At 39.7% G+C, this 23483-nt stretch overlaps 1 long non-coding RNA gene across 2 annotated transcripts in view; it reads right to left on the bottom strand.

The window, feature by feature from the left end:
* Positions 1 to 23483, bottom strand: part of LOC311595942 — a 97518-nt gene that overhangs the window by 10316 nt on the left and 63719 nt on the right. The window contains exon 3 of one of the 2 annotated variants that reach the window (XR_014778629.1): positions 4096 to 4124. The exons of the other annotated variant lie outside the window; for it this stretch is intronic. This is a non-coding gene — a long non-coding RNA (uncharacterized lncRNA). Of the gene's footprint in view, positions 1 to 4095; positions 4125 to 23483 lie in introns of those variants that run through there. 2 annotated transcript variants of the gene reach the window in all.

Below are 23483 nucleotides of genomic sequence, written 5' to 3'. Positions count from 1 at the left end.
AAAATATTACTAAAGAGAATAAATTATGTAATCTTTAGGGGGTTGAGTGGTGATAATGGAGATAAATAGGAAGAATAACTTCAAAATTCTGGTCAAGTCTGAAAAAGTGGCTGCTTAGAAATTTACTGTTATTTGAAAGAGAAAAACTAGTAGGTTTAAATTTAAACATGATTTAAACATGATATGCCTTGCCAAATAACTTACATACATTTTTAAGACAGAATACTTTGTGTGGAATGGATAAAAAATTATACTCTAGCTAAAGGACAAAAAAAATTACTATTAACAAATGTTTCATTATACACACACATTTATAGAAACAATTTCTCTAGTTGAGACACTGATGGGAACAGAAGAGCTTATTTAAAATTAATAATTTATCAGCACTGACAATATAAATGTGAATGACTCCAAATTTATAGCTTCAATTCTGATACTAAAAATCAACTTTATTTTTCTGTAATTCAGCTTGGGAATAATCTCTAAGATCTAGACTGTGGAGGGAAGGCAGAGGTCTATTTTGTGTCATGGTAGGAATGGACTTAGCCACTGAAAACAGTATGCTTCCTTCAGATTAGTCATCTAGTTATCTTGGTAAATACCTAGTAAACTGTCTAGGTGTGTCTTCATCTATCCCTCTTTTTGAAAGAAAGAAAAAGGTCCCCTTAAGAAGCATACATTGCCCAGTGCTTCAGAATCAGTACTCTGGCTTGAATGATTCTGAGTGATATGCTCTGTGCACTGCTGCTGGGTGCTGGAGGAGAGCTCAGGCAAGCCTTACCACAAGCAAACTACAGTAAGTGTATAAAACTGAAACCGAAGAGCTGATCTGGGCATGGGCTCCAACTCCCATTGTCTGACAACTCAAGAAGGCCCATTGGGGCACCAGAGAAGCTTGCTGCTGGCCTATCTGGGATAGAGACCGTGAATCAGGAGAGGTTAGTCAGGATCCAGCCACAACCAACATTGTCTACCATTCCTTGGAGGCCTGTGGGGCACCTAAGCAGTTTTCAGCTTGGAGGTCTCTCAGCAGCTTCCCCTAACTGGAACACAGACAGCAAACCCAGGAGAGCTGATATGGGTGCGAGCCACAACCTACACTGTCCGCCATCCTGAAGAGGCCTATGGGGCATCTAAGCAACTTTCAGCTTGGAGTTTTCTTCAAGTGCTCTTGACTTGCTTGGCACACCTGGGGCACAGACAGTGACCCTGTTGAAGGGACCTCAAGGCCTACTAACATTAGAGGCCAGTGTAAGAACACAAACAACAAAACTCAGAGCCATATGATGCCCCAGAAACCAGTGGTCCAACCACAGTAAGTTCTGGAGATACTAACACCTCTAAAGCATAAGAAGAAGATTCCAAATCTCAGATGATGAAAATGATAGAAGCCTTGATGGAAGAAAATAAATATCTCAAATAAATACAGGAATTGAATAATTCCTTTAAAGAATCACAGGAAAATACAATTAAATGGGAGAATGGAATGAATAAAACTATTCAAGACCTAAAAATGGAACGAGAACTAACAAAGAAAACACAGTCTGAGACAATCCTGGAGTTGGAAAACCTAGGGAAGAGATCAGGAACTGCAGACATAAGCAATACCAACAGAATATAAGAGATGGAAGAGAAAATCTCAAGTGTAGAAGATAACATCACTCAAAGAAAATGTTAAAACTAAAAAGTTTCAGACACAAAACATCCAAGAAATATGGAACAAACCTAAGAATAATAAGAATAGAAGAAGTAGAAGATTCCAAGCTCTATGGCCCAGAAAATATTTTCAATAAAATCATAGAAGAAAAGTTTCCCAACCTAGAGAAAGAGGTGCCTATAAACATACAAGAAGCCTACAGAACTCTAAATAGATAGGACCAGAAAAGAAAATTCTCCTTCTACATATAATCAAAACACTATATGTACAGAACAAAGGAAGCATATTAAAAGCTGCAAGAAAAAAGGCCAAGTCACATATAAAGGCAAACCTATCCAAATTAAACCTGACTTCTCAACAGAGTCTATGAAAGCCAGGTGGATGCCATGCAGACACTAAGAGACCACAGATGTACTCCAGAATATTATACCCAGAAGACTTTCAATCCCAATAGATGGAGAAAACAAGATATTCCACAACAAAATCAAATTTAAATGGTACACAAATCCAGCCCTACAGAAGATGCTAAAAGGAAAACTCCAACTCGAGGAGCTAATTACATCCAGGAAAACATAGGAAATAAGTGACCCCACATCCACAACCCCCCAAAAAAGAGGAAACACACACACACGCACTCTCTCTCTCTCTCTCTCTCTCTCTCTCTCTCTCTCTCTCTCTCTCTCTCTCTCTCTTCTACCACCAACATCAAATAATAGGAAGCAACAACCACTTGTCTAATATCTTTCAACATCAGTGGCCTCAATCCCCTAATAAAAAGACACAGGCCAATAGAATGGATGCATAAACAGAAATCATCATTCTGCTGCATACAAGAAACACACCTCAGCAATAAAGATAGACATGACCTCAGACTAAAGGGTTGGAAAAAGGTTTTCCAAGCAAGAGACCCAAGAAGCAAGCTGGAATATCTAATATCTAATAAAATAGACTTCAACTTTGGCTAATCAAAAAAGATGGGGAATAACACTTCATAATCATCAAAGGAAACATAAAGCAAAATGATGTCCCAGTCCTGAACATCTATGCCACAAATGCAGAAGCACACACATTTGTAAAAAGAAACATTACTAAAGTTTAAATCACACATTGAATCACACACATTAATAGTAGGAGACTTCAACACCTCACTCTCACCAATGGACAGATCATTGAGACAGAAACCAAATGGAAAAACAATGAAACTAATAGATGTTATAAATCAAATGCACCAAACATATATCTAAAGAACATTTCACACAGACACAAAAGAATATTCCTTCTTCTTAGCACCTCATGAAACCTTCTCCAAAATTGACCATATTCTGAGTCATCAAGCAAACCTTACCAGATGTAAAAAGATCGAAATAACTCCTTGGATCTTATGAGACCATCATGGATTAAAACTGGAACTCAACAACATCAGAAAAACAACAGAAAGCCAGCAAACTGATGTAAACTGAACATCTCCCTGCTCAAAGACCCCTGGACCAGGTACAAAATATAAAAGAAATTAAAGACTTCATAAAATTGAATAAAAATGAAAACACGACTTACCAAAATTTATGAGACATAGTGAAAGCAGTGCTAAGAGGAAAGTTCATAGCATTAAACATCTTCATAAAGAAATTGGAGTGCTCCCACACTAGCCACTTATCAGCATACCTGAAAGCTCTAGAACAAAAAGAAACAAGCACACCAAAGAGGAGTAGAGGGCAGGAAACTATCAAACTCAGGGCTAAAGTCAATTAAATCGGAAACAAAGAGAACAATTCAAAGAATCAAGGAAACCAAGGTCTGGTTTTTTGAGAAAACCAACCAGATAGACAAACCTTAGCCAGACTAACTAAAAGGCAGAGGGAGAGTATTCAAATGAACAAAATCAGAACTGAAAAGGGAGACACAACAACAGTGAGGAAATCCAAAGATTCATTAAGTCATACTTCAAAAGCCTATATGCCACAAAATTTGAAAATCTAAATGAAATGGACCATTTCCTTGACAGATATCACTTACCAAAATTGAATCAAGATCATGGAAACAAATTAAGTAGTCCTATATCTCCTAAGGAAGTAGAGAGATTCATCAAAATTCTCCCAATCCCCACCCAAAAAGGCCAGGGACAGATGAATTCAGTGCAGAATTCTATCAGACCTTCAAAGAATAGCTAATACTAATAATCTTCAAACTATTCCACAAAGTACAAATGGAGGGAACATTACCAAATTTATTCTATGAGGGCACAGTCAACTTGATACCTAAACCACACAAAAACCCAACAAAGAAAGAAATTTTCAGACCAATTTATTTTATGAACATTGATGCCCAAATACACAATAAAATACTTGCATACCAAATCCATGAACACATCAAAAATACCATCCAACATGACCAAGTAGGCTTCATCCCAGGAATTCAGGGGTGGTTCAATATATGGAAATCCATCAATGTAATCTACCATATAAACAAACTGAAAAAAAAAACCACATGATCATCTCCTTAGATATTGAAAAAGCATTTGACAAAATGCAACATCCATTCATATTAAAAATCTTAGTGAGATCGGGAATACAGGGCACATACCTAAACACACTAAAGACAATATGTAGCAAAAATATAGCCAACATCAAAATAAATGGTGAGAAACTTAAATCAATTTTACTGAAATCAGGAAAAAGACAAGACTGTCCATGCGCTCTGTATCTCTTCAATATAGTACTTGAAATCCTAGCTAGAGCAATAAGACAACTAAAGGAGATCAAGGGAGTACAAATTAGAAAGGAAGATGTCAAAGTATCAGTATTCAAGGTTGATATGATAGTATACATAAGTGGCCCCCAAAATTCTACCAACTCCTACAGCTGATAAACACCTTCAGCAAAGTGGCTGGATACAAAATCAATTCAAAAAAATCAATAACCTCCCTGTATACAAATGACAAACAGGCTGAGAAAGAAGTAAAGGAAACACCCTTCATAATAGCCACAAAAAAAGGTATTTTGGTCTAACTCTAATCAAGCAAGTGAAAGACTTCTACAAAAACAAAAACAAAAACAAAAACAAAAACAAAAAAAAACAAAAAAAACCTTCAAGTCTCTGAAGAAAGAAATTGAAGAAGATAGCAGAAAATGTAATGACATCCCATGCTCATGGATTGGTAGGATTAACATAGTAAAAATGAGCATCTTGCCAAAAGCAAGTCTACAGATTCAATGGAATTCCCATCAAAATGCTAAGACAATTCTTTACAAACCTTGAAAGAACAATTCTAAACTTCATATGAAAAAAAAAACCCTGAATACCTAAGACAATCCTGTACAATAAAAGATCTTCTGGAAGTATCTCCATCCCTAATTTCAAGCTGTACTATAGAGAAACAGTAATAAAAACTGCATGGTACTGGCATAGAAACAGACAGGTGGAGTCCAATTCAATGGAATCAAATTGAAGATCTAGAAATAAACCCACACACCTATGAACACTTGATTTTTGACAAAAAAACCAAAACCATACAGTGGAAAAAACATAGTATCTTCAATAAATGGTTCTTATCTTACTGGATGGCTGGCTACATGTAGAAAAATGAAAATAGATCCATATCTATTATCCTGCACAAAACTAAAGTCTAAGTGGATTAAAAACCAGACACACTAAACCTGCTATAAGAAAAATTGGGGAAGAGCTTTGAACTCATTGGCACAGGAGACAACTTCCTGAACAGAACACCAATAGCTCAGGCTCTAAGATCAGCAATTAATAAATGGAACCCCATGAAACTGAAATGACTCTGTAAGGCAAAAGACACTGTCAACAAAACAAAATGACAGTCTACATACTGGGAAAAATCTTCATCAACCTTAGATCCAACAAAGGGCTAATATCCAAAATATATAAAGAACTGAAGAAATTAATGCCACCAAACCAAATAATCCAATTAAAAAATGGAATATGGAGATAAACAAAGAATTCTCAACAGAGGAATACTGAATGGACAAGAAACACTTAAAGAAATGCTCCATGGCCTTAGTCAACAGGGAAATGCAAATCAAAATAACTCTAAGATTCTATCTTATAGCCATCAGAATGGTTAAGATCAAAGACTCAAGTGACAGCTCATGATGGTGAGGATGTGGAGAAAGGGGAATATTCCTCCATTGCTGATGGGTGTGCAAACTTGTACAACCACTTTGGAAAGCAATCAGGCACTTTCTCACAAAATTGGGAACAGTGCTACCTTAAGACCTAGCTATACCACTCCTGGGCATATACCCAAAAGATGTTCCACCATACAACAGGACATTTGCTCAACTATGTTCATAGCAGCTTTATTCATAATAGCCAGAATCTGGAAACAACCTAGATGTCCCTCAATTGAAGAATGGATAAAGACACTGTGGTACATTTACACAATGGAATACTACTCAGCTGTTAAAAACAAGGAACTCTTGAAATATGCAGGCAAATGGATGGAACTAGAAAATATCCTGAGTGAGGTAACCCAGACCCAGAAAGACACACATGGTGTGTATCACTTATAAGTAGATATCCACATAATACAGGATATCCACACTACAATACATGGACCTAAAGAAGCTAAATAACAAGGAGTACCCTAGGGAGGATGCTTAATTCTCATTCAGAAGTCAAATAGATTAGGCACAAGAAGAAGTTGAAGAAAAGGAACAGGATGGGAGCCTACCATAGAAGTCCTCTGAAAGACTCCAGCCAGCAGGGGATTGAAGCAGATGCTGAGACACACAGCCAAACTTTGGGCTGGAAAATGAAGAGTCTTAGAAGATTTAGAGGATAGAAAGACCAGAAGGGAACAGGAGCTCCACAAGGAGGCCAATGGAGCCCACAAATCTGGGCTTGTGGTAGGGGTAGGGGCTGCAGAGACTGATGAACCAACCAAGGACCATGCATGGTGAGAACCTAGACGCCCCCCTGCTCAAATATAGGCAGCACATTTTCCTTTGGGGTCCCAAAATATGAGGAGCAGGGGCTGCCTCTGACATGAACTTGGGTGGCCAGTCATTGATTACTTGCCCTTGGTGGGGTGGCCTTGCCAGGCCACAGAGGAAGAGGATGCCAGCAGTCCAGATGAGACTTGATAGGCTGAGGTCAGATGATGGAGGAGGATAGCTCCCCTTCTCTGAGGATTAGGAGAGGGACCAGCAGGGATAAAGGACAGAGGGAGGGACCAGGAGGAGATGAAGAAGGGACTACAATTGGGATATAAAGTAAATACATTTTTTAAAGTTATGCTAAAAAATAAAAAGAAGCACACACCTTTTCTTTACTACTCTGTTACTTTTTATAAACTTTATAATTCTAAGCACCAGACCTCTCAATAGTAAAGGCTATTTTATATTTTATTTTAAAATTCAGAACGTTTCCTTTACATTCTTGCCTTTTATTACCAAGAGGGTAAATTTTAAACACATACAAAGCACATACACACACACACACATACACACACACACACACACACACATGCACACACCTGAAATTCAACATTTAGTAGAAATAATGACTGTAGAGTTTCAAACTTTGGTAGTCCTTTTTCATTTTATGTTTAAGTATTTATTTTATGTGCACAGGTATGAGCCTGAGGGTATGTGTGTGCACCAAGTGTTTGATGTACCCACAGAGGACGATATCAGATACTGCTAGAAGTAGATTTACATATGTTGTGGGTAGCCACATAGGTACTGGAAACTGAACCTGAGTTCTCTGGAGGATCAACAAATTCTTTTAATTGTTGAATTAACTCTACACCCCCCAGTGGTCCCTTTTCAACATACAGTATATAAGAAAAGTGTCACTGGCTCATATCTAGGTATTTAAAAATGTACAATCTAGACATTATCTTTGTAAACATAAGAGTGAATACTTTCAATTAAGCAGATAGATGAACTAATAAACAGAGAAACAGAACTGGGCAAACAATAATATCAATGGCAAGAGGAGGAAGAAACAGAAAACAGTTGGGGATAAAACTCGGCTTTTATGCATTATGCTTGTGTATGTGTCCCACTGTCTATTGAAAATTGAGAGTTGACACATTAGGTGGCTTTCCCAAGATCACAAAAGAACCAGGTGATGGAACTTAGGTCAAAACCCTTGTCTTTGAGCCATGTCATTGTGCCCATCAAACCAAACCATGCTCACTACTCTGGCCATGGCCCAAGATTCAAAGATAGCTAAGAGTAAATATTCAAAGTTCTGGTAAGATTCTTTACACAACTTATTAATGTGGTTATATGTGTGAATAATCATATTTCTGGGTTTATTTTAGCTGAAAGAACATTTGAAACCAACCTAAATAAGCTTTTAGCATTTTAATAAATTTGAGAACTCTAGAAAAGCCTTTTATCAGCCCTAGACTGGCATTTCCTGGGCACCAGTGTGATTCCAGATGATCTAGTGGTCAACATGCTAGCCAACACCAAAGCGTATAACAGGATGTGGAGCTCTATGTCTTCCCAGGATGTTCTGTTGGTGTTAAGTCTATGAGCAGCATCTACAATGGATCCTCTGTAAACATTCAAATTGTTTGATTCTAGGTTGGTCTATACACTTATTGAGATGACTTAAAGGCCAGAGTCATGCTGGACTCATGGGTAATATTAAAATTAACTCTTGGGACATTTATGAAAACAAAACAGGAACAGGTATTCTTGATTTTTTAAAAATATGGAAGTTAGGCAGGGCGGTGGTGGCACATGCCTTTAATCCCAGCACTCGGGAGGCAGAGGCAGGCGGATCTCTGTGAGTTCGAGGCCAGCCTGGTCTACAAAGCAAGTCCAGGACAGCCAAGGCTACACAGAGAGACCCTGTCTCGAAAAACCAACCAACCAACCAAACAAACAAACAAAAATATGGAAGTTAGTTCCATGCTCAGTGAGCATTCAGTACCTCTCATGCTAGTTATTATCTGTGTGCAAATTAAACGACTCTTGAGGTCAATTTCTCTGACTTGCTCACTTCTGTGTCATTCAGTTTTTACTGTACAATTATGAACCATATGGGTATACAGTATCAATTCTAACAATTGATCATAATTGCTTAGGCTGATATGGTCTTTTATGCTAATAGATACCATTTGCCCTATTATATTGTATAACATACAGAACCACAGTAGATAATACCATCTATAGCAATTGTTTGGGAGCCTTCATCATTGGTTTCATGTTGCAGAGGAGTGAACAGGCTCAGAGATGTTATCTGGGTTTATGTGTAATAGCACAGGTATTGTCTAAGAATCTTGAACTCTAAATACTGTAATATAAAGTTAAGCTTTATATAAGGCTGTTAAAAAAATATATATGTATATATTGGACACACAATTGTCTGGAGAAATTTAATGAGCTCCACACTTTTTCAACCCTCTAGTTCTTGCATTTACAAATCCCTACCCATGAAATGTCTGTTCACCTCTCTTCTTTGAAGTGCCACATCTTCAAAATCGTCTCATAGTAAATATTACAACAAATTACATATCCATGGTCTGGTGTGACTTCAGAAGTTTAAGAAGCAGATCTGCTGAGCTAACTATCTCATTCCAATGTATTCTAGAACTGTGAGCAGGTAGTGCTGTGCCTATCCACCACTGGAAGGGCCTAGACAAAGACCACTCAGTGCTTAGATATTTATTATATGTTAAAATCTTATCCAGTAGGTTATTTATTACTTTCTTTCATTATAAAGTGAATCAACAACTCAAAATGAACAAACACCATAGGCTATTTCAGTAAAGACATCCATTAAGGGCTTGATTTTTGTGAAGAATTACACTAGATATTGGAATATAAAATGAACAAGTATATAAAGCAAAAATAATGGACTTGTACAGCTATAATCATAATTGAATGTGAGTTTCTTAATCAGTAGAACTTCATTTTCAATGATCTTATCCAGGAATAAATGAATATCTATTTTTAGGATAGTAAAGACTATGACTCTTTGAAAAAATATTGTTCCAAGAACAATGTTATGTTGTAAATGATCTTAGTACATTACAAAGTCCTTGTGTGATATCCATGCACCCAGATTCATGACCTAGATATGTAACATGGGTCACACAATGATGTTTATTGAATAACATCATGCTTTTTAAATACATGCTTCCAATTATATTTAAATAACATGGAATTGGCCAATCAGAATATTTTAACAAATATCCACTTATTTGAGTAAGAGTGAACAATAAGTAAACTGTCCATAAGTTTAAGCCATAGCTTATCTAGCACAGATGATGTATGAACACTATTCTAATCTTGGTTTTCTGACAGACATAACCAGAACACAGCTCAATTATTAATTGAATCAGAAAGTGTCTCAGGAAACTACCTTTCTAGAAAAGTCAATTTCCAGTATACTCTGGATACAACTGTACTTAACAGTTGAAGGCTAGTTGACATTGAAATTCAATATCTTGGTTTTTTTTTTTTTTAAGGAATAATACCACCAATTCATTCTTTCTTTTCAATGGAACTTCCTAGTCTCTTAAGTGTTTAATAAAGTTCTAAAACTAAAATGTTAAAAGGAAGCACTATCAAAAACAACTCATCAGAAAGAGAAACCTTTGATGTGATACTTTATGTCACCCCAAGAGCACTACATTTTTTACATAAGTATATAAAGGGCCATTTTCAACAGAAAAGCTTAACCATAGGACAGTAAAATGTATTACTTAAAGTTCATGTCTTTAGAATTAAGCATGTGCTAAATATGTTTGCTAAGCTTTTATATTTTTAGATAGAATGGGGAAATGCAATTCCTTTGTACTTATGCGACAACCAGATTCTTTGGTCTAATTTCTCTGGGCTTTTTTCCTGATAACTAAAACACCCTGAAATTACCTTCTCCAGTATGGAAGAATGATTTCCCCCCTCTACCTGTAGCTGCCAGAGTGATTAGAATTTTAATTAGCAGAGAAGAGTACAAGAAGAAGAAGAATGCCTGGAATCACACATACACATACTCACACACACACACACACACACACACACACACACACACACACACGCATGCACCCACACAGACACACACACACAGACACACACACACACATGCGCATGCACCCACACAGACACACACACAGACACAGACACACACACACACATGCGCATGCACCCACACAGACACACACACACACACACACACACACACAAACACACACGCATGCACCCACACAGACACACACACACAGACAGACACAAACACACACACACAGACACACACACACACACACACATGCACACATACATAGACACACACAGACAGACACAGACACACACAGACACACACACACAGACACACACACACACATACACGCATGCACCCACACAGACACACACACACACACACACACACACACACACACGCACGCACACACACACATGCGCATGCACCCACACAGACACACACACACGCGCACGCGCACACACACACACACACACACACACGCACATGCACCCACACAGACACACACACACACACACACACATGCGCATGCACCCACACAGACACACACACACATGCGCATGCACCCACACAGACACACACACACACACACACACACACACACACACACACACGCATGCACCCACACAGACACACACACACAGACACACACACACACATGCGCATGCACCCACACAGACACACACACAGACACAGACACACACACACACATGCGCATGCACCCACACAGACACACACACACACACACACACACACACACACACACACACGCATGCACCCACACAGACACACACACACAGACAGACACAAACACACACACACAGACACACACACACACACACACACACACGCACACATACATAGACACACACAGACAGACACAGACACACACACACACACACACACACACACACACACACACACGCGCATGCACCCACACAGACACACACACACACACACACACACACACACACACACGCATGCACCCACACAGACACACACACAGACAGACACAAACACACACACACAGACACACACACACACACACATGCACACACGCACACATACACAGACACACACACAGACAGACACAGACACACACACACATACACAGACACACAGACACACACACACACACACACTTGCTTTTGGAAGAGAAATACAGAGGCAACGGGAACTCTTTGCAGGCTGTTACACTCGTGATGCTCCTACCTCACTGAAGCCCCAGGTTCCCTGTGCTTCGACATGCCGCTGTCCTTTATCCTCATACCAGCACAGTATTCCCAGGGTACCCAGGGCTGTTATTCTGGACATCACGTAAGGTAAAGCAAGGCTCCAAACGGACCCGAACTACGAGCAGCTTTATTCCAGTACCACCGAGTGTCTCTTCTCAAATACAATAGTTTATTCATTCTTTAAGAATTGTTCACACTTACCCATCAACTGTGAGTCTCTTTACACTAAACAGCCAAGCATGTACTGATAGTTCAACCACAAAAGACAGAATTAGCTGAGTGGTCAAGCAAATATTTTATGTTGGTAAAATTACCTCCAGCTTCAGAGCCATTTCTCCACATGCAGCATGCGACATAGTAATTACGTTTCAGGGAGACTTCCAAAAGCTGTGGAAGAAGCAATTGCTAGTAAATAGAGGAATAATTGACTGCTGTGAGTCAGAACATTTCTAAAAACTGTGTCCATGTAAATCAGTGTAAATCAGATAGTCTACCACCTATCTTTCTTTCTTTCTATCTATCTATCTATCTATCTATCTATCTATCTATCTATCATCTATGTATGCCTATCCATTCATCCATCTACCTATCACCTTACTGCAAGTGTGTGTGTGTGTGTGTGTGTGTGTGTGTGTGTGTGTGTGTGTGTGTTCCAATTCTGTGTTGGAAGCATATTTGGAAGATCCATATATGGTCAAGGCCTGCAAGCATCTAGGCTTGACCATGGTCTGTCAGTGTTGGTTGTGTGGCCTTAGAAAGTTATGAAAATTGTGAACCTCACTTTGTCATCTGTTAAATGTAGAGAACTTAAATTAAATAGTGGGGAGACATTCGAGAAGTTACCTAAGACATTAGCTACAAGCTCATAGCAATAATGACAGGTGTAGATAGTTGGCAGTCAGTTACAAGTCGTGTGACCATTGCTATGCAAAAGCTCAGGGTGTGGATTTAAACTGATCTATGAAGGAGGGAAAGGATTTAGCTGGGTCTACATGAACAATGGCAAGGTCAGAAATAAGTAAAGCCATAAAGGGGCACGGTATGATTTTTTTAAAAAAGATTTTATTTATTTATTTATTGTATATGCATGCTCTATCTGCACGTACTCTGCATGCCTGAAGAGGGCATTAGACCCCAGTATAGATGGTTGTGAGCCACCATGTAGCTGCTGGGAATTGAACTCAGGATCTCTAGAAGAGCAGACAATGCTCTTAACCACTGAGCCATCATCTGTTTAGCCCCAAGAGGTATGGTTTGAGGGCTGCGAGCAAACTCGGAAATGTAGCAATCATGAGAAGCAAGAGTGGAAGATAAATTTGGCCCATTAGGCTGGGAGAGGAAGAGACGCAGTCTGACCAGCATGCCGTGGTGGCCGGGACTGTGGACAGTAGAGAAGAGAATGCTTTGGAGGGTGACCATGGAGTAAATTACCCTATCTCTGAAACATTTGATGGTACCGCTGTGTATTCCAGAAGGAGGTCAGGAATGTCAAGATAGTGACCAAAGTAAAAGGAAATGGAGTCCAGTGTGGTGGTCACTGGAGCATCAAGGAGGATGGAGATGTGGCTGAATGGACTTGGAAAACAACATGACCACGCAGTGTGGACAAGCAGAGGAGAAGGTGTGTCAGCGCCCAGTATGGCTTTCAAACCTACGGGAACTGACAAAAGTATGATGATATTTGTAGAAACAGAATTTGTTTTGATTTCCCTAACAGGAAATGAAATTTAAAGGGAAAGAACAGAAGTATTTGATTTCAGAGTGGCAGCTGGAATAATTTCATGATCATGTGATGGACATTGTTTCAACCAAGCTGCTGCCAGAGAAGACATAGGTTCTCCTTTGAAACTTAATAACTTCATTCCTACTGCCTAAGCCCTATTGATTAGATTCAGTTTTAATTGATTGCTAAGGACCACTCAAAGTACTGAGAGAACCTAACTTAATAATCTGAAAGTTGCATAATGTGTAATATTTCATTATTTTTAAGACAAAGGTAAGCTATTAGTATTCCTTTTAGCAAACCTATAATTTAATCTTATAGAATTGGTTCTTATTTGACAGTAGAATTAATTTTGAATTGACTTATTGAGGATACTGCAAAGCACCATGCATTTATTCTCCAACATAGAAAATTGAATTAAAAACGCATGCATTATAAGCAAAATACCAATTTATGACTGCCTATCCAATATAGGCTATTTTCTAATTATTATGAGGAGCAAGTGGTTTAGATGTTATTTTACACAAATTAGTATTTTCATGAAAATCTGAGCTAAAGAGTTAAAACCAGGAGCTTTCAACAAAAGGATCATTGTCCAAGCCCCAGTAAATGTGCTACTGGTGTAACAAATTGGCTTGCTGACCTTTTGCCTAGAAACACAACGCGTGACATATTTGTAATTTATGGAAATCAATCCATTGAGAATTTCTAGTTTCATGTAATTATAGACCACTGCAAGATCTAAATAAAGGGGAAGTAGAGGTCTTTAGGAAAGTAATGGCACACTGTTGATAAAAACCAAAGAAAGTTCAAAGCACTGATCCATGCAATGTGTCTTTAAATACTGGTAAGAGGCCGATAATTATAGGTAAAAGTCAGTTCCCAGCTGTGTTTTTACGGCACACCCTTTGAGACAGCACTGAAACGGAAACTTTAGACTTTAGAGTGTGTGCACTGGGGGAGGGGGTGCCTTGGGGTGTAACAAGACCAAATCTATCACCTACTTAGATGCTTTCCTAGCCATTAGTAGGTTATTACCAAGCCAGTCAGACTTTCCTCTTAGCAGCTAGTCCAGCCACTGCCTCTCAGGCCACAGCAGATCTCAGTTCAAAGCCTGGCTCCATCATTTAACACAAGTGCTCCCCATGGCAAGCTGCTCGAATTTTCTTTGCATACATCACGTGTTTGAGGTCCTCTGATGTTTAGAGTGGCTTGAATGGTGTTGAGCATCTGATAAGTGTTAATGTGTTGATCATTTACTTCGAAGGGGGATTAGAAAGGCAATATATCACGACACTGTCCCTGACCCACTTCCTGTCTCTCACTGGATGAAGTTTACATCCACAGAGAGTTAGTTCTCATGACTTCTGAGTGGATGTGTGGCCCCCTTCCTGTCTCTCATTGGAGGAAGTTTGCATACTCAAGGAATCAATTCTTATGTGGCTGAAATAATCAAACTACACTCCCCGCTGCCCAATGGCTTTGAAACGTCAGGTTCTCTCTTTCCCATCATAGGTGTTTTTCCTTATGCTGGCTAGATTTTTGTCAACCTGGAGCAAGACAGTCAGTCCTCTGGGAAGAGGGAACCCCAACTGGGAAAATGCTTCTGTCAAATTGTCCTGTGGGCATGTCATGGGTCATGTTCTTGGCTAACAGTTAATATGGGAGGCACCAACTCACTGGGAGTGAGGCCACACCTGGCCAAGTGGTCCTGTGTTTTGTAAGAAAGCAAGCTGAACAAGCCAGGAGGAGCAATCAGAAAACTAGCATCCCTTCACTGACTCTGCACCAGTTCCTGCCTCCAGTTCTCTGTGCTGACTTCCTTCGATAACCGATTGGATGTGGATCTGTAAGCCTGAAATAAACCCCTTCTCTCCCTCCCCCCCCCCCATGCTGCTTTCGGTCTTGGTGCTTTGTGCAGCAACAGAAACCTTAAGACACTTGCCTCTTTTTTCTTTTTTCCCTTTTGCTCATCCATGCCCCTGGTTTCAGCTAGACATCCACATCCTCTTCTAGAAATTCTTCCCTGGTACCTCCTAAAGGAGCACATGCTTCTACTGACTTCTAGGCATCTGCTTCTTCCTCCAGCTCGTTACTGTTCCTCAGAGGAAGTGCCTGTTGCCTGTCCTGTATGCTCCCAGGTAGGCGTTTCTTATCCCCCGGGGATCTTGCTGATGCTGCTTTTTGTTATAACTGCAGTATCCAGCACCACCCTCTCCTTACATAAGGTGCCCCGTAGATATTTTCAGTTATTATTTTGCAGACATTTTTGTGATCATTAAATGTCATTTTATTGAATGTCCAACTTTCCTTTCCCAACCCCAGGACTTAGCTTTGCTTATTTACAAAGTAACCAATTTTCTAGAGTAATTCTCAACAACCTTCCTGCCAACCATTTTGCAGGTGTGACATATTTCACGCATAATTTTATTCCTTCACTAATGATATTATCCTTTGTGTCCTACTTAATAAAACATATGAAAATTCACATAAGAAGCCCATAATTGCCAGACTATGAAGATGGCTCATTCGATAAAGTGCCCCATCACTTAAGCATGGAAACACATAATTTTTATGATACATTCCTTTATTCAAAAGCAAATTCAGTCATCAGCTTAGACACTCCTAAAAACAAAAACTACAATTTTCATCCAGACTAAATTGTATATGCAGAGAAAAGAAGTTAAGATATCTTACCCAAAAAAGTAGAAAGAAAGAAAATTAAAATGTTAAAACTACCCTGAAGGAAATCCAAGAGAAACAAGGACTTTATAATGCTCAGAGATTACCCTTATATGAGTTTCACAAGTACAGAAGTAGTTCACAAAACCCTAAGAGCAACTTTTCCCAAAGGAAAGTGCTTCTATTACAGCTCTCCTCCCACAAAGAGGCTAGGTCAAATTTTATTAAATGGCTCAGCCACACGGAGGTAGTTGCCTGAAATCTGAGCCTAGCACATTGCACAAATAGTTTTGATGTGTCCATAAAATATCTCCTAAGTCAGTCGTCTTTTACAAGTTACAGCCAGAGTGGGAGGTGTACGGCCCATTTCTCCAGCCTGGAAAAATATTTCCTTATAGAATAATCTCTCTGTAAGACAGATCTGTTTGCTTCCCGTTTCCCCGACTCTATGCCTCACGTGGGAGTACTTGGGAGCAGAGCGCCTGGAGGGATCAACGGCGTTTTCTAAAGCAAACACAACACAAGTGCTATTCATGGGTTACACAGTCTGCAGCTGTAATAGGAAACGTGTAGGAGCAGCCCCTAATGGCATTCAAATCATGTACTAACAGTTCTCAAGTGTCAGGTGTTTTTCATTTTCTAGCTGGGGGAAGAGAGATTCGCGCTGCTTTCCTACACTGAACAGCTTTGTAACTCCTGCAGCGCGAAAGCACACTGCGCTTCTGAGTCTCTATTATGTCAGATGAATGCCACAGTCAGAAGCCCAAGAGGACATGTGATCCTGGTTTAGATCCTCCCCCGCCCCCCCCCCGCTCCCCGCCCCCCGCCCCCAACCCCCAGCTGTCTCTAAGCATTTCAGTAGCGTGGATTTCATGCGAATGCGAGGAACTCAAGACTTACAGAGCCTGTCTGAATTGTTGAACTTCACATAAGACTGAGGACACCTATTTTTTCTGTCCGGGGGGATAATGAAATACTCATGCACACACTTTCATCTTATTGAAGGTTTGCATTTTCAGAGTGGCCCCTTGCCGTGCCCCAGATGGCTGCCTGTCAAACCCACACATCAAGCTAACTATAAATAGTGTGCGTTCCCGTAGAACAATGAACTTCACATTACACATGCTGAGGAAGTATGATGCCTTTTGTTTATTTAAATATTTTCGGTTTTTTTTTTTCTTTAAATGCCACTTGGCCACAGAATACAACATGCTTTGAGAACACCAAAGTATACATCCATTACACACATCATATCAATAATGCAATAACTATGTAATAGACATGACAATGTGGATTTGGGGTGGAAAGTCACCCTTAGGATATTAGGATATTTGGAGTTTAGAAAAACCTAAAACATTTTTATTTAACATTTTCCATTATGCATTATGCTACATATTTCAAGACTACTCAGTCCATTTGTCCCAAATCCATTTATATTGACCTCATTAGGACTGTTCTCTGTAAACAAAATTTGTAACATGTAAGAAGGCTTATGGTCTCTACAGAGTCATTTATCTTCATTAAAAAAGCAATTGGAACTCCAGGATAAAAAAAAAAAAACCAGGAATTTCCTTCCATGTTTAATTCTGAACATAGCATTTACAGGAAACTAAACAAATAAAACTTATTTATCCAAATTCAAGCTGTAGGTATATCTGCACTAGTTTATATTCACTTAAACACATTTGAGAATTAAGTACATTCTAGGATTTAAAAACCTGTCGTCCGGTATGTAAAAATCACCCATGTAGAGTTAGTGTGTTGATCCATAATTTTAGATAAAAAATAAAAAATATTCAGATGGGAGTAAGAATGCATGTGTCTGAATCGATGAAGAATTTTGCTGTTATTTCTTCTCTCTCTCTCTCTCTCTCTCTCTCTCTCTCTCTCTCACACACACACACACACACACACACACACACACACACACACACACGCATGCACTCTCTCTCTCCCTCTCCAACACCTCTGTCTTGCCTTCCTTATTCCTACCCTAAATAAGCTGCATCCTGTGGAGCAGCCTGGAGAATCCCAGACTGAATAATCAGCCTGTTTGCCAGTGACAGCTGTGTAAGTGCCTGCATCCTACAGACAGCTTCAGTGAAGTGGTGGTAAGAGCAGGAAGCAGCAGAAGATTGTATGCCATCTCAGGAACCATCTTTACACAACCAAGACCCGAGTTCTCCAGGGAAGGAAATGGAGGTTGGATAAGGACAGGCATCTACACAGGGCACTACAGCAGGGAGCTCATGCAGAAAAGTGGTAAGGGCTCCTTCTCTCACTGCTCCTTCCCCCAGCAGGCCTCCCCACACCTCCTCTTCAGAAGGCATGGATTTAGAGTGTGGCAGAATCTCCCAGGGCCTTCTTCTCTGCTTCTGAAATCTTCAGCAAGTTAGATAACCTCCCACTACTATGGCCTTACACTTCAGCCTGTTTAGATGGATATCTATGTTTGCCACCAGAATTTCCATGAGGCCTGAAAATACTGGGGAGAAATATTATTGTTGGAATTAAATAAGTTTGCCTTTGTTCATGCTTATAAGCCATTACAGAATAGATCGGGTTATGCATGGTCTACCTAAAGATGTACTTAAATATAAATTTATTGAAGGAAGTGATATGCCGAATAAAATAATATATAAATTACTCTAAAGATTGATCAAAAGTGAGCTGTTTAAAACACATGAACTTCATTTAGTAGGATCCCTTTGTGTGTGTGTGTGTGTGTGTGTGTGTGTGTGTGTGTGTGTGTGTGTGTGTGTATGTGTGTGTGTGTGTAGGGGGGGAAGCTAAGGAAACAATAATAGTCCATGCCAGTCCTTCTCAGACAGGGATGGCAGGGGATGCTGTGGCTGGTGCTTCTGGTCATCAGAGCTTGCAGACAAAGTTAGTTTGCACTGTGTGCACAAGATGAGCATTGCTCTTTTCCACGAGTTACAGGTCAGATGACCAACCATTTCAATCACTACCACCACGACCACCAAAACTCTGGAAGTGCTCACTCAGTTCGGAACTTCACTGGGACGATCAAGTCTGCAAATAGCATATTAGAGGTGACTGAACCAGATGTCAAGAAAACACAGGACAGGCTCTAGGGAATAAGCAGTCCAAATGAGGGTTCAGAGCACCTTCATTTTAGACCTTTCTATAAAGCAGAATTTGTATAGGACATTTCAGAGCTTTGTTTATTCAAAAAACAGACTTTAAAACCATCAACCCTGTCCCTCTCTATCAGTGGTTCTTAGCCTTCCTGATGCTGTGGCCCTTTAATACATCTCCTCATGTTGTGCTGCCCCCCAACCATGAAACAGACTATTTTGATGCAACTTCATAATTGATCTTTTGCTACTGTTATGAATCATAATGTAATCTCTGATATGCAGGACATCTGATATGCAACCCAAAGGGGTCACAACACACAGGGTGAGAACTGCTGTTCTATCTGTGACAGAGGCATAGATATAGACTCCCAAAGGCCTGATGACAGTGGTAGACATGAACGTCTCATACTCTAGATTCAAACATCCTTCATCTGTCATGGTAACTTACTCCATATTCAAATGACTTATTTTTTCATACCACTGAGATGACAGATTTACAGCCTGAGCTTTCTGCCATTAGTCAGTGCCCTAACATTTCTCAGTGGTCTCTTTATTCTGAACATAAAATATGCACCACATGGACATAAAGCAAGATTCTGTAGTGTCTTGCTGCAAAAAGCATCATTGCTACCCCTCTTTTGTACCCGTCAGTCATAGAGAGACACTGTGGTTCTACACTGGATTGCTGAATTCTAGTCAAAGAAGGAGAAGCATACTCAGGAAACATTGACCACATAATTCAGAGGTGATCTTGCACAAAGCATTCATTCATTAACCACGAGGCTTCCTGCTATGGTTTGGATGCTTTTTGCCTCTCAAATTCACTTTGAACTTCAACACCGGTGCAACAATGTTGAAAGGTGGTCCTAACTGGGGATATCTAGGTAATAACTGGAATGTTATGGTTACTGCAAGAGTGGGGCCTTGAACTTCTGAAATAGGGGTTCAGTTCTATTTTCTTTCCTTCATGAGCTGTTGTTCTCTGCCATATTATGATGGGGTGGGTGCGGGGGAATGGCCACCAACAGATGTAGCCTCTCCAGCTTGGCCTTCTTAGTTTCCAGAACCAGGACTCGAGTAAACCTGTCTTGCTCATAATTTATACAGTATGTGATATTAATTTAGAGAGCTAAATGTAGAAGAGACACACAGGAAAGGACCAGCAGCTTGGGCCTTGGGTAACAGATGCCGCACTGTCTGTATAGGGTGGAAATGTTATTTCATTTATATCTATCTATTCAGCGCCTTCATTCTCTTCTCTCTCTGTCTCTCTGTCTGTCTCTGTCTCTGTCTGTCTGTCTCTCTGTCTGTCTCTGTCTCTGTCTGTCTGTCTGTCTGTCTGTCTGTCTCTCTCTCTCTCTCTCTCTCTCTCTCTCTCTCTCTCTCTCTCTCTCTCTCTCTCCCCCCAGCTCTGTGTGTATGAGAGAGAGACAAAGAGACAGAGAGACAGAGACAGAGGCTGAGGCAGAGACAGAGTAAAAGAGAGCGATGAAGAGGAAGCATATGTGCACCTATATGCATATAAGACAGAGGTCAGCCTTGGTGACACTCCTCAGGTGCCATCTACCTAATATTTGAGACAGGCTTTCTCATTGATTTGGACCATAATAAGTGGCCTAGGCTGGCTAGCCAAAGAGTTCAAGGGGCCCATTTTTCTCTACCTACGCAACTCTGGGATTATGAGTTCATGGCCATTGTATCCAGGTTTTAAAAATGCCCTCAGAGGATTGAACTCAGGCCCTCATGCTTGCACTTTAAGTGGTTGCTTTACCAACTGAGCTACCTCCCTAGTGCCAACCTCCCCTGCGCCCATCCTTGCCTCATCTTAAAACTGACACCTCTTTCACACACTATAGTTTGTCTGGGTGCTTGATCAGAGTCCAATGCTTCAATCCCAGATTATATTTAACCACTTTAACTATGTGGCTCAAATGCTTCAGGGGCAATCACACTCCCTTTCTTATGCGCATATGTTCAGATCAATAGTTTCTGCTTTACCACTTTTGTTCATGCAACACTCCATTGCTAATAACTAGTATTGCCACAGAGCCCCTATATGGTGGCAGAGTAGTTTATAATCTCATATGTGCTTGAGAGTGTTAGGGAGGAAACTCCCATAGGAGAGCATCTCCCCACGCCCACTGCCTTGACCTTCTACTCCTGACTCACACGCCAGGCCCTGTGTGTCTCCAGAGCAGGTTTCCCCAACAGTTCTCTTTTTTCACATCCCCTGACTCACCACACTCTAATAAACTATTGCAACAGCCTCCTAACTATTTCCCTTTCTTCCTTACTCTATTCTTCAATGTGCCCGTCTTCTCTGTGTAACTAAACATAACCTACACAATGATATCAACTTGCCAATGGCTTCCTTCCAACTACAAGAAATTGTTCCATGCTGCGTGTTCACAAAAGATCTATCTACGTTCATGGACTTAACAGAATTTGTAGTAGTTGATTGGAAATCCTCTTGGGCTGATGGAGCCACCACATGCCAGCCCAGATCAGCCACTGTTTTTTTTTTCTGTGTCATTTACATGGAGTAGTAATCATAGTTCATTAAATGGCCTGACTTATAAAGTCAATTGTTCATTTCAATGACCAAGTACTTCCTCCTTTAATGAAATTTGTCAGCGACTGCTGCCAGTTCTAGAACTTGAAAACCCCAGCCACCTTAGCAGTCAAGGATACAGGATTCCCACAGTAGTGGCATACACTTGGGACTTTGGTAAGAAGCTCATGGTGGTGGTTGTGCAGGATCAGGATGGCAGAATACATCAATCAAAAGTAAAGACAAGGTGTTTGTGAAGCATCAAGCTGTGTTTTGAAGCAATGGCTAACCCTGCCCAATACTTCCTTGGTTTTGTATCTATGTTTCAACCTCCCCCTCTACTCTGGTACTCCAGGCCTACCAAGGTTTCAATGATCTCCATCCTTTAAGAGCTAGCATCCTTTAAGAAAACTCCTGTTTTCTGTTTGCATAGAATTGGATTCTGTTACTTGAGGTTTAGGTCTCTGTATGATATACGGTTCTCAAAAAACATAACTAGGGATACTAATGCCAAATTTATAAAGATACTATTTAAATTACCCTTATGTTTTATTTATCAAGTACTTACACTGTCTGGCACACTCTAGCTGTTCAATTTTGATTTATAAATGATTTATTTGAATGAATGATTTATTTGGATTTCAGTTTCTCTTTTAACAAGAGGAAGAAGATAAAAGAGTGATGGCTGCATAGCCCTTTGTATTATAAAAAGATCTTTTATTGCTTCAACCATATTATAGCATTAAATAAAATTGCCTTCAAATAAGTGTTTGTTGAAATTATATTCTGTAGTATATATTGATCATATAGAAGAAAATAATTGACTCTCTATGTTCTCTAATTCTCAGTGTGGAAAATTTTGAGCTACTCTGCACATTATCTGATAGCCATATGTACTGTTCTTTCTTTCTTTATATTGTATGTAAAAGAACTATGAAAGTACAATAACATAGATCATAAACAATCCTAATAAAGTAGCACATTTGAATTAATAGTTCAAATATCAGGGGTTTTTTTTTTACAGAATTTTATTATTCAGAATATGTAATATGGGGTGAGCAAGATGACTCAGCATATAAAGGCACTTGCTGCACATGCCCAATAAACTGAGTTGGATCCTTAGAACACATACAAAGGTAGAAGGAGAGAACCAGCCCCACAAAGTTGTCCTATGTTATCAATATATATTTATATACTGTGCTTTATTTATTTGCTTAAAAATACACACAAAAATAATTCTTTTTTTTTTTTCAAATGAAACACATAGTATCTCTTTTTATCCAAAGGTAGAAAGAAACTTCAGGCAATTGGCGTTAACATGCAAGCACACCTATTCAAGCATTTAGTGCATAACAAACACCTCAATTCTCACAGCAGTCCTACACATGGGAATTTATAGTGGGACTTCTTTGGCCTCGCCAGCATTTAAATAAAGACCCAACAGCATATCAATATTTAAAAGTTTAGGACTTAGCAGGGCAGACTATCAGCTAGCTTATCCCAACTATTCTAGCCTATGACCTGCCACATGGATTGCTCTTTACTTCTC

This window comes from Acomys minous (genome assembly GCF_964271855.1).
Source record: "Acomys minous genome assembly, chromosome: 4".
Lineage (NCBI taxonomy): Eukaryota > Metazoa > Chordata > Mammalia > Rodentia > Muridae > Acomys > Acomys minous.
This window is presented reverse-complemented; position numbering and strand designations above follow the sequence as displayed.